The following is a 13173-nucleotide window of genomic DNA, read 5'->3' as shown; positions in this document are numbered from 1 at the left end:
ATTGCGCCCACAGGAAAGCTGCCAGCACTGAAAGCTCTAGCTGGTTTTCACTGTCCCTTGGAACTGCATTCGCTGCCACACAGACATTCGCGCTCTGCTAAAGCATTGCTTCGTAATGGGGCAACACTCTGTATCTCTCTCTGGCAGAGCCCGGCTGCCAAATTGGAAACGTCCAGAGATTGCGCCCACAGGAAAGCTGCCAGCACTGAAAGCTCTAGCTGGTTTTCACTGTCCCTTGGAACTGCATTCGCTGCCACACAGACATTCGCGCTCTGCTAAAGCATTGCTTCCTAATGGGGCAACACTCTGTATCTCTCTCTGGCAGAGCCCGGCTGCCAAATTGGAAACGTCCAGAGATTGCGCCCACAGGAAAGCTGCCAGCACTGAAAGCTCTAGCTGGTTTTCACTGTCCCTTGGAACTGCATTCGCTGCCACACAGACATTCGTGCTCAGCTATAGCATTGCTTGGTAAGGGGGCAACATTCTGTCTCTCTCTGTGGCAGAGCCCGGCTGCCAAATTGGAAACGTCCAGAGATTGCGCCCACAGGAAAGCTGCCAGCACTGAAAGCTCTAGCTGGTTTTCACTGTCCCTTGGAACTGCATTCGCTGCCACACAGACATTCGCGCTCTGCTAAAGCATTGCTTCCTAATGGGGCAACACTCTGTATCTCTCTGTGGCAGAGCCCGGCTGCCAAATTGGAAACGTCCAGAGATTGCGCCCACAGGAAAGCTGCCAGCACTGAAAGCTCTAGCTGGTTTTCACTGTCCCTTGGAACTGCATTCGCTGCCACACAGACATTCGCGCTCTGCTAAAGCTTAACTTGGTAATTGGGCAACACTCTGTATCTCTCTGTGGCAGAGCCCGGCTGCCAAATTGGAAACGTCCAGAGATTGCGCCCACAGGAAAGCTGCCAGCACTGAAAGCTCTAGCTGGTTTTCACTGTCCCTTGGAACTGCATTCGCTGCCACACAGACATTCGTGCTCAGCTATAGCATTGCTTGGTAAGGGGGCAACATTCTGTCTCTCTCTGTGGCAGAGCCCGACTGCCAAATTGGAAACGTCCAGAGATTGCGCCCACAGGAAAGCTGCCAGCACTGAAAGCTCTAGCTGGTTTTCACTGTCCCTTGGAACTGCATTCGCTGCCACACAGACATTCGCGCTCTGCTAAAGCATTGCTTCCTAATGGGGCAACACTCTGTATCTCTCTGTGGCAGAGCCCGGCTGCCAAATTGGAAACGTCCAGAGATTGCGCCCACAGGAAAGCTGCCAGCACTGAAAGCTCTAGCTGGTTTTCACTGTCCCTTGGAACTGCATTCGCTGCCACACAGACATTCGCGCTCTGCTAAAGCTTAACTTGGTAATTGGGCAACACTCTGTATCTCTCTGTGGCAGAGCCCGGCTGCCAAATTGGAAACGTCCAGAGATTGCGCCCACAGGAAAGCTGCCAGCACTGAAAGCTCTAGCTGGTTTTCACTGTCCCTTGGAACTGCATTCGCTGCCACACAGATATTTGCGCTCTGCTAAAGCATTGCTTCGTAATGGGGCAACACTCTGTATCTCTCTCTGGCAGAGCCCGGCTGCCAAATTGGAAACGTCCAGAGATTGCGCCCACAGGAAAGCTGCCAGCACTGAAAGCTCTAGCTGGTTTTCACTGTCCCTTGGAACTGCATTCGCTGCCACACAGACATTCGCGCTCTGCTAAAGCATTGCTTCGTAATGGGGCAACACTCTGTATCTCTCTCTGGCAGAGCCCGGCTGCCAAATTGGAAACGTCCAGAGATTGCGCCCACAGGAAAGCTGCCAGCACTGAAAGCTCTAGCTGGTTTTCACTGTCCCTTGGAACTGCATTCGCTGCCACACAGACATTCGTGCTCAGCTATAGCATTGCTTGGTAAGGGGGCAACATTCTGTCTCTCTCTGTGGCAGAGCCCGACTGCCAAATTGGAAACGTCCAGAGATTGCGCCCACAGGAAAGCTGCCAGCACTGAAAGCTCTAGCTGGTTTTCACTGTCCCTTGGAACTGCATTCGCTGCCACACAGACATTCGCGCTCTGCTAAAGCATTGCTTCCTAATGGGGCAACACTCTGTATCTCTCTGTGGCAGAGCCCGGCTGCCAAATTGGAAACGTCCAGAGATTGCGCCCACAGGAAAGCTGCCAGCACTGAAAGCTCTAGCTGGTTTTCACTGTCCCTTGGAACTGCATTCGCTGCCACACAGACATTCGCGCTCTGCTAAAGCTTAACTTGGTAATTGGGCAACACTCTGTATCTCTCTGTGGCAGAGCCCGGCTGCCAAATTGGAAACGTCCAGAGATTGCGCCCACAGGAAAGCTGCCAGCACTGAAAGCTCTAGCTGGTTTTCACTGTCCCTTGGAACTGCATTCGCTGCCACACAGACATTCGCGCTCTGCTAAAGCATTGCTTCCTAATGGGGCAACACTCTGTATCTCTCTCTGGCAGAGCCCGGCTGCCAAATTGGAAACGTCCAGAGATTGCGCCCACAGGAAAGCTGCCAGCACTGAAAGCTCTAGCTGGTTTTCACTGTCCCTTGGAACTGCATTCGCTGCCACACAGACATTCGTGCTCAGCTATAGCATTGCTTGGTAAGGGGGCAACATTCTGTCTCTCTCTGTGGCAGAGCCCGACTGCCAAATTGGAAACGTCCAGAGATTGCGCCCACAGGAAAGCTGCCAGCACTGAAAGCTCTAGCTGGTTTTCACTGTCCCTTGGAACTGCATTCGCTGCCACACAGACATTCGCGCTCTGCTAAAGCATTGCTTCCTAATGGGGCAACACTCTGTATCTCTCTCTGGCAGAGCCCGGCTGCCAAATTGGAAACGTCCAGAGATTGCGCCCACAGGAAAGCTGCCAGCACTGAAAGCTCTAGCTGGTTTTCACTGTCCCTTGGAACTGCATTCGCTGCCACACAGACATTCGCGCTCTGCTAAAGCTTAACTTGGTAATTGGGCAACACTCTGTATCTCTCTGTGGCAGAGCCCGGCTGCCAAATTGGAAACGTCCAGAGATTGCGCCCACAGGAAAGCTGCCAGCACTGAAAGCTCTAGCTGGTTTTCACTGTCCCTTGGAACTGCATTCGCTGCCACACAGACATTCGCGCTCTGCTAAAGCATTGCTTCCTAATGGGGCAACACTCTGTATCTCTCTGTGGCAGAGCCCGGCTGCCAAATTGGAAACGTCCAGAGATTGCGCCCACAGGAAAGCTGCCAGCACTGAAAGCTCTAGCTGGTTTTCACTGTCCCTTGGAACTGCATTCGCTGCCACACAGACATTCGCGCTCTGCTAAAGCTTAACTTGGTAATTGGGCAACACTCTGTATCTCTCTGTGGCAGAGCCCGGCTGCCAAATTGGAAACGTCCAGAGATTGCGCCCACAGGAAAGCTGCCAGCACTGAAAGCTCTAGCTGGTTTTCACTGTCCCTTGGAACTGCATTCGCTGCCACACAGACATTCATGCTCAGCTATAGCATTGCTTGGTAAGGGGGCAACATTCTGTCTCTCTCTGTGGCAGAGCCCGACTGCCAAATTGGAAACGTCCAGAGATTGCGCCCACAGGAAAGCTGCCAGCACTGAAAGCTCTAGCTGGTTTTCACTGTCCCTTGGAACTGCATTCGCTGCCACACAGACATTCGCGCTCTGCTAAAGCATTGCTTCCTAATGGGGCAACACTCTGTATCTCTCTGTGGCAGAGCCCGGCTGCCAAATTGGAAACGTCCAGAGATTGCGCCCACAGGAAAGCTGCCAGCACTGAAAGCTCTAGCTGGTTTTCACTGTCCCTTGGAACTGCATTCGCTGCCACACAGACATTCGCGCTCTGCTAAAGCTTAACTTGGTAATTGGGCAACACTCTGTATCTCTCTGTGGCAGAGCCCGGCTGCCAAATTGGAAACGTCCAGAGATTGCGCCCACAGGAAAGCTGCCAGCACTGAAAGCTCTAGCTGGTTTTCACTGTCCCTTGGAACTGCATTCGCTGCCACACAGATATTTGCGCTCTGCTAAAGCATTGCTTCGTAATGGGGCAACACTCTGTATCTCTCTCTGGCAGAGCCCGGCTGCCAAATTGGAAACGTCCAGAGATTGCGCCCACAGGAAAGCTGCCAGCACTGAAAGCTCTAGCTGGTTTTCACTGTCCCTTGGAACTGCATTCGCTGCCACACAGACATTCGCGCTCTGCTAAAGCATTGCTTCGTAATGGGGCAACACTCTGTATCTCTCTCTGGCAGAGCCCGGCTGCCAAATTGGAAACGTCCAGAGATTGCGCCCACAGGAAAGCTGCCAGCACTGAAAGCTCTAGCTGGTTTTCACTGTCCCTTGGAACTGCATTCGCTGCCACACAGACATTCGTGCTCAGCTATAGCATTGCTTGGTAAGGGGGCAACATTCTGTCTCTCTCTGTGGCAGAGCCCGACTGCCAAATTGGAAACGTCCAGAGATTGCGCCCACAGGAAAGCTGCCAGCACTGAAAGCTCTAGCTGGTTTTCACTGTCCCTTGGAACTGCATTCGCTGCCACACAGACATTCGCGCTCTGCTAAAGCATTGCTTCCTAATGGGGCAACACTCTGTATCTCTCTGTGGCAGAGCCCGGCTGCCAAATTGGAAACGTCCAGAGATTGCGCCCACAGGAAAGCTGCCAGCACTGAAAGCTCTAGCTGGTTTTCACTGTCCCTTGGAACTGCATTCGCTGCCACACAGACATTCGCGCTCTGCTAAAGCTTAACTTGGTAATTGGGCAACACTCTGTATCTCTCTGTGGCAGAGCCCGGCTGCCAAATTGGAAACGTCCAGAGATTGCGCCCACAGGAAAGCTGCCAGCACTGAAAGCTCTAGCTGGTTTTCACTGTCCCTTGGAACTGCATTCGCTGCCACACAGACATTCGCGCTCTGCTAAAGCATTGCTTCCTAATGGGGCAACACTCTGTATCTCTCTCTGGCAGAGCCCGGCTGCCAAATTGGAAACGTCCAGAGATTGCGCCCACAGGAAAGCTGCCAGCACTGAAAGCTCTAGCTGGTTTTCACTGTCCCTTGGAACTGCATTCGCTGCCACACAGACATTCGCGCTCTGCTAAAGCATTGCTTCCTAATGGGGCAACACTCTGTATCTCTCTGTGGCAGAGCCCGGCTGCCAAATTGGAAACGTCCAGAGATTGCGCCCACAGGAAAGCTGCCAGCACTGAAAGCTCTAGCTGGTTTTCACTGTCCCTTGGAACTGCATTCGCTGCCACACAGACATTCGCGCTCTGCTAAAGCTTAACTTGGTAATTGGGCAACACTCTGTATCTCTCTGTGGCAGAGCCCGGCTGCCAAATTGGAAACGTCCAGAGATTGCGCCCACAGGAAAGCTGCCAGCACTGAAAGCTCTAGCTGGTTTTCACTGTCCCTTGGAACTGCATTCGCTGCCACACAGACATTCGCGCTCTGCTAAAGCTTAACTTGGTAATTGGGCAACACTCTGTATCTCTCTGTGGCAGAGCCCGGCTGCCAAATTGGAAACGTCCAGAGATTGCGCCCACAGGAAAGCTGCCAGCACTGAAAGCTCTAGCTGGTTTTCACTGTCCCTTGGAACTGCATTCGCTGCCACACAGATATTTGCGCTCTGCTAAAGCATTGCTTCGTAATGGGGCAACACTCTGTATCTCTCTCTGGCAGAGCCCGGCTGCCAAATTGGAAACGTCCAGAGATTGCGCCCACAGGAAAGCTGCCAGCACTGAAAGCTCTAGCTGGTTTTCACTGTCCCTTGGAACTGCATTCGCTGCCACACAGACATTCGCGCTCTGCTAAAGCATTGCTTCCTAATGGGGCAACACTCTGTATCTCTCTGTGGCAGAGCCCGGCTGCCAAATTGGAAACGTCCAGAGATTGCGCCCACAGGAAAGCTGCCAGCACTGAAAGCTCTAGCTGGTTTTCACTGTCCCTTGGAACTGCATTCGCTGCCACACAGACATTCGCGCTCTGCTAAAGCTTAACTTGGTAATTGGGCAACACTCTGTATCTCTCTGTGGCAGAGCCCGGCTGCCAAATTGGAAACGTCCAGAGATTGCGCCCACAGGAAAGCTGCCAGCACTGAAAGCTCTAGCTGGTTTTCACTGTCCCTTGGAACTGCATTCGCTGCCACACAGATATTTGCGCTCTGCTAAAGCATTGCTTCGTAATGGGGCAACACTCTGTATCTCTCTCTGGCAGAGCCCGGCTGCCAAATTGGAAACGTCCAGAGATTGCGCCCACAGGAAAGCTGCCAGCACTGAAAGCTCTAGCTGGTTTTCACTGTCCCTTGGAACTGCATTCGCTGCCACACAGACATTCGCGCTCTGCTAAAGCATTGCTTCCTAATGGGGCAACACTCTGTATCTCTCTCTGGCAGAGCCCGGCTGCCAAATTGGAAACGTCCAGAGATTGCGCCCACAGGAAAGCTGCCAGCACTGAAAGCTCTAGCTGGTTTTCACTGTCCCTTGGAACTGCATTCGCTGCCACACAGACATTCGTGCTCAGCTATAGCATTGCTTGGTAAGGGGGCAACATTCTGTCTCTCTCTGTGGCAGAGCCCGACTGCCAAATTGGAAACGTCCAGAGATTGCGCCCACAGGAAAGCTGCCAGCACTGAAAGCTCTAGCTGGTTTTCACTGTCCCTTGGAACTGCATTCGCTGCCACACAGACATTCGCGCTCTGCTAAAGCATTGCTTCCTAATGGGGCAACACTCTGTATCTCTCTCTGGCAGAGCCCGGCTGCCAAATTGGAAACGTCCAGAGATTGCGCCCACAGGAAAGCTGCCAGCACTGAAAGCTCTAGCTGGTTTTCACTGTCCCTTGGAACTGCATTCGCTGCCACACAGACATTCGTGCTCAGCTATAGCATTGCTTGGTAAGGGGGCAACATTCTGTCTCTCTCTGTGGCAGAGCCCGGCTGCCAAATTGGAAACGTCCAGAGATTGCGCCCACAGGAAAGCTGCCAGCACTGAAAGCTCTAGCTGGTTTTCACTGTCCCTTGGAACTGCATTCGCTGCCACACAGACATTCGCGCTCTGCTAAAGCATTGCTTCCTAATGGGGCAACACTCTGTATATCTCTCTGGCAGAGCCCGGCTGCCAAATTGGAAACGTCCAGAGATTGCGCCCACAGGAAAGCTGCCAGCACTGAAAGCTCTAGCTGGTTTTCACTGTCCCTTGGAACTGCATTCGCTGCCACACAGACATTCGCGCTCTGCTAAAGCATTGCTTGGTAATGGGGCAACACTCTGTATCTCTCTCTGGCAGAGCCCGGCTGCCAAATTGGAAACGTCCAGAGATTGCGCCCACAGGAAAGCTGCCAGCACTGAAAGCTCTAGCTGGTTTTCACTGTCCCTTGGAACTGCATTCGCTGCCACACAGACATTCGTGCTCAGCTATACCATTGCTTGGTAAGGGGGCAACATTCTGTCTCTCTCTGTGGCAGAGCCCGGCTGCCAAATTGGAAACGTCCAGAGATTGCGCCCACAGGAAAGCTGCCAGCACTGAAAGCTCTAGCTGGTTTTCACTGTCCCTTGGAACTGCATTCGCTGCCACACAGACATTCGCGCTCTGCTAAAGCATTGCTTCCTAATGGGGCAACACTCTGTATCTCTCTCTGGCAGAGCCCGGCTGCCAAATTGGAAACGTGCAGAGATTGCGCCCACAGGAAAGCTGCCAGCACTGAAAGCTCTAGCTGGTTTTCACTGTCCCTTGGAACTGCATTTGCTGCCACACAGACATTCGCGCTCTGCTAAAGCATTGCTTCGTAATGGGGCAACACTCTGTATCTCTCTCTGGCAGAGCCCGGCTGCCAAATTGGAAACGTCCAGAGATTGCGCCCACAGGAAAGCTGCCAGCACTGAAAGCTCTAGCTGGTTTTCACTGTCCCTTGGAACTGCATTCGCTGCCACACAGACATTCGTGCTCAGCTATAGCATTGCTTGGTAAGGGGGCAACATTCTGTCTCTCTCTGTGGCAGAGCCCGACTGCCAAATTGGAAACGTCCAGAGATTGCGCCCACAGGAAAGCTGCCAGCACTGAAAGCTCTAGCTGGTTTTCACTGTCCCTTGGAACTGCATTCGCTGCCACACAGACATTCGCGCTCTGCTAAAGCATTGCTTCCTAATGGGGCAACACTCTGTATCTCTCTGTGGCAGAGCCCGGCTGCCAAATTGGAAACGTCCAGAGATTGCGCCCACAGGAAAGCTGCCAGCACTGAAAGCTCTAGCTGGTTTTCACTGTCCCTTGGAACTGCATTCGCTGCCACACAGACATTCGCGCTCTGCTAAAGCTTAACTTGGTAATTGGGCAACACTCTGTATCTCTCTGTGGCAGAGCCCGGCTGCCAAATTGGAAACGTCCAGAGATTGCGCCCACAGGAAAGCTGCCAGCACTGAAAGCTCTAGCTGGTTTTCACTGTCCCTTGGAACTGCATTCGCTGCCACACAGATATTTGCGCTCTGCTAAAGCATTGCTTCGTAATGGGGCAACACTCTGTATCTCTCTGTGGCAGAGCCCGGCTGCCAAATTGGAAACGTCCAGAGATTGCGCCCACAGGAAAGCTGCCAGCACTGAAAGCTCTAGCTGGTTTTCACTGTCCCTTGGAACTGCATTCGCTGCCACACAGACATTCGCGCTCTGCTAAAGCTCAACTTGGTAATTGGGCAACACTCTGTATCTCTCTGTGGCAGAGCCCGGCTGCCAAATTGGAAACGTCCAGAGATTGCGCCCACAGGAAAGCTGCCAGCACTGAAAGCTCTAGCTGGTTTTCACTGTCCCTTGGAACTGCATTCGCTGCCACACAGACATTCGCGCTCTGCTAAAGCATTGCTTCGTAATGGGGCAACACTCTGTATCTCTCTCTGGCAGAGCCCGGCTGCCAAATTGGAAACGTCCAGAGATTGCGCCCACAGGAAAGCTGCCAGCACTGAAAGCTCTAGCTGGTTTTCACTGTCCCTTGGAACTGCATTCGCTGCCACACAGACATTCGCGCTCTGCTAAAGCATTGCTTCGTAATGGGGCAACACTCTGTATCTCTCTCTGGCAGAGCCCGGCTGCCAAATTGGAAACGTCCAGAGATTGCGCCCACAGGAAAGCTGCCAGCACTGAAAGCTCTAGCTGGTTTTCACTGTCCCTTGGAACTGCATTCGCTGCCACACAGACATTCGCGCTCAGCTAAAGCATTGCTTCGTAATGGGGCAACACTCTGTATCTCTCTCTGGCAGAGCCCGGCTGCCAAATTGGAAACGTCCAGAGATTGCGCCCACAGGAAAGCTGCCAGCACTGAAAGCTCTAGCTGGTTTTCACTGTCCCTTGGAACTGCATTCGCTGCCACACAGACATTCGTGCTCAGCTATAGCATTGCTTGGTAAGGGGGCAACATTCTGTCTCTCTCTGTGGCAGAGCCCGGCTGCCAAATTGGAAACGTCCAGAGATTGCGCCCACAGGAAAGCTGCCAGCACTGAAAGCTCTAGCTGGTTTTCACTGTCCCTTGGAACTGCATTCGCTGCCACACAGACATTCGCGCTCTGCTAAAGCATTGCTTCCTAATGGGGCAACACTCTGTATCTCTCTGTGGCAGAGCCCGGCTGCCAAATTGGAAACGTCCAGAGATTGCGCCCACAGGAAAGCTGCCAGCACTGAAAGCTCTAGCTGGTTTTCACTGTCCCTTGGAACTGCATTCGCTGCCACACAGACATTCGCGCTCTGCTAAAGCTTAACTTGGTAATTGGGCAACACTCTGTATCTCTCTGTGGCAGAGCCCGGCTGCCAAATTGGAAACGTCCAGAGATTGCGCCCACAGGAAAGCTGCCAGCACTGAAAGCTCTAGCTGGTTTTCACTGTCCCTTGGAACTGCATTCGCTGCCACACAGATATTTGCGCTCTGCTAAAGCATTGCTTCGTAATGGGGCAACACTCTGTATCTCTCTCTGGCAGAGCCCGGCTGCCAAATTGGAAACGTCCAGAGATTGCGCCCACAGGAAAGCTGCCAGCACTGAAAGCTCTAGCTGGTTTTCACTGTCCCTTGGAACTGCATTCGCTGCCACACAGACATTCGCGCTCTGCTAAAGCATTGCTTCGTAATGGGGCAACACTCTGTATCTCTCTCTGGCAGAGCCCGGCTGCCAAATTGGAAACGTCCAGAGATTGCGCCCACAGGAAAGCTGCCAGCACTGAAAGCTCTAGCTGGTTTTCACTGTCCCTTGGAACTGCATTCGCTGCCACACAGACATTCGTGCTCATCTATAGCATTGCTTGGTAAGGGGGCAACATTCTGTCTCTCTCTGTTGCAGAGCCCGACTGCCAAATTGGAAACGTCCAGAGATTGCGCCCACAGGAAAGCTGCCAGCACTGAAAGCTCTAGCTGGTTTTCACTGTCCCTTGGAACTGCATTCGCTGCCACACAGACATTCGTGCTCAGCTATAGCATTGCTTGGTAAGGGGGCAACATTCTGTCTCTCTCTGTGGCAGAGCCCGGCTGCCAAATTGGAAACGTCCAGAGATTGCGCCCACAGGAAAGCTGCCAGCACTGAAAGCTCTAGCTGGTTTTCACTGTCCCTTGGAACTGCATTCGCTGCCACACAGACATTCGCGCTCTGCTAAAGCATTGCTTCCTAATGGGGCAACACTCTGTATCTCTCTGTGGCAGAGCCCGGCTGCCAAATTGGAAACGTCCAGAGATTGCGCCCACAGGAAAGCTGCCAGCACTGAAAGCTCTAGCTGGTTTTCACTGTCCCTTGGAACTGCATTCGCTGCCACACAGATATTTGCGCTCTGCTAAAGCATTGCTTCGTAATGGGGCAACACTCTGTATCTCTCTCTGGCAGAGCCCGGCTGCCAAATTGGAAACGTCCAGAGATTGCGCCCACAGGAAAGCTGCCAGCACTGAAAGCTCTAGCTGGTTTTCACTGTCCCTTGGAACTGCATTCGCTGCCACACAGACATTCGCGCTCTGCTAAAGCATTGCTTCGTAATGGGGCAACACTCTGTATCTCTCTCTGGCAGAGCCCGGCTGCCAAATTGGAAACGTCCAGAGATTGCGCCCACAGGAAAGCTGCCAGCACTGAAAGCTCTAGCTGGTTTTCACTGTCCCTTGGAACTGCATTCGCTGCCACACAGACATTCGTGCTCAGCTATAGCATTGCTTGGTAAGGGGGCAACATTCTGTCTCTCTCTGTGGCAGAGCCCGACTGCCAAATTGGAAACGTCCAGAGATTGCGCCCACAGGAAAGCTGCCAGCACTGAAAGCTCTAGCTGGTTTTCACTGTCCCTTGGAACTGCATTCGCTGCCACACAGACATTCGCGCTCTGCTAAAGCATTGCTTCCTAATGGGGCAACACTCTGTATCTCTCTGTGGCAGAGCCCGGCTGCCAAATTGGAAACGTCCAGAGATTGCGCCCACAGGAAAGCTGCCAGCACTGAAAGCTCTAGCTGGTTTTCACTGTCCCTTGGAACTGCATTCGCTGCCACACAGACATTCGCGCTCTGCTAAAGCTTAACTTGGTAATTGGGCAACACTCTGCATCTCTCTGTGGCAGAGCCCGGCTGCCAAATTGGAAACGTCCAGAGATTGCGCCCACAGGAAAGCTGCCAGCACTGAAAGCTCTAGCTGGTTTTCACTGTCCCTTGGAACTGCATTCGCTGCCACACAGATATTTGCGCTCTGCTAAAGCATTGCTTCGTAATGGGGCAACACTCTGTATCTCTCTCTGGCAGAGCCCGGCTGCCAAATTGGAAACGTCCAGAGATTGCGCCCACAGGAAAGCTGCCAGCACTGAAAGCTCTAGCTGGTTTTCACTGTCCCTTGGAACTGCATTCGCTGCCACACAGATATTTGCGCTCTGCTAAAGCATTGCTTCGTAATGGGGCAACACTCTGTATCTCTCTCTGGCAGAGCCCGGCTGCCAAATTGGAAACGTCCAGAGATTGCGCCCACAGGAAAGCTGCCAGCACTGAAAGCTCTAGCTGGTTTTCACTGTCCCTTGGAACTGCATTCGCTGCCACACAGACATTAGTGCTCAGCTATAGCATTGCTTGGTAAGGGGGCAACATTCTGTCTCTCTCTGTGGCAGAGCCCGACTGCCAAATTGGAAACGTCCAGAGATTGCGCCCACAGGAAAGCTGCCAGCACTGAAAGCTCTAGCTGGTTTTCACTGTCCCTTGGAACTGCATTCGCTGCCACACAGACATTCGCGCTCTGCTAAAGCATTGCTTCCTAATGGGGCAACACTCTGTATCTCTCTGTGGCAGAGCCCGGCTGCCAAATTGGAAACGTCCAGAGATTGCGCCCACAGGAAAGCTGCCAGCACTGAAAGCTCTAGCTGGTTTTCACTGTCCCTTGGAACTGCATTCGCTGCTACACAGACATTCGCGCTCTGCTAAAGCTTAACTTGGTAATTGGGCAACACTCTGTATCTCTCTGTGGCAGAGCCCGGCTGCCAAATTGGAAACGTCCAGAGATTGCGCCCACAGGAAAGCTGCCAGCACTGAAAGCTCTAGCTGGTTTTCACTGTCCCTTGGAACTGCATTCGCTGCCACACAGACATTCGCGCTCTGCTAAAGCTCAACTTGGTAATTGGGCAACACTCTGTATCTCTCTGTGGCAGAGCCCGGCTGCCAAATTGGAAACGTCCAGAGATTGCGCCCACAGGAAAGCTGCCAGCACTGAAAGCTCTAGCTGGTTTTCACTGTCCCTTGGAACTGCATTCGCTGCCACACAGATATTTGCGCTCTGCTAAAGCATTGCTTCGTAATGGGGCAACACTCTGTATCTCTCTCTGGCAGAGCCCGGCTGCCAAATTGGAAACGTCCAGAGATTGCGCCCACAGGAAAGCTGCCAGCACTGAAAGCTCTAGCTGGTTTTCACTGTCCCTTGGAACTGCATTCGCTGCCACACAGACATTCGCGCTCTGCTAAAGCATTGCTTCCTAATGGGGCAACACTCTGTATCTCTCTCTGGCAGAGCCCGGCTGCCAAATTGGAAACGTCCAGAGATTGCGCCCACAGGAAAGCTGCCAGCACTGAAAGCTCTAGCTGGTTTTCACTGTCCCTTGGAACTGCATTCGCTGCCACACAGACATTCGCGCTCTGCTAAAGCTTAACTTGGTAATTGGGCAACACTCTGTATCTCTCTGTGGCAGAGCCCGGCTGCCAAATTGGAAACGTCCAGAGA

This window comes from Mycteria americana, chromosome 23, assembly GCF_035582795.1.
Source record: "Mycteria americana isolate JAX WOST 10 ecotype Jacksonville Zoo and Gardens chromosome 23, USCA_MyAme_1.0, whole genome shotgun sequence".
NCBI lineage: Eukaryota > Metazoa > Chordata > Aves > Ciconiiformes > Ciconiidae > Mycteria > Mycteria americana.
Note: the sequence above shows the minus strand (reverse complement) of the source record.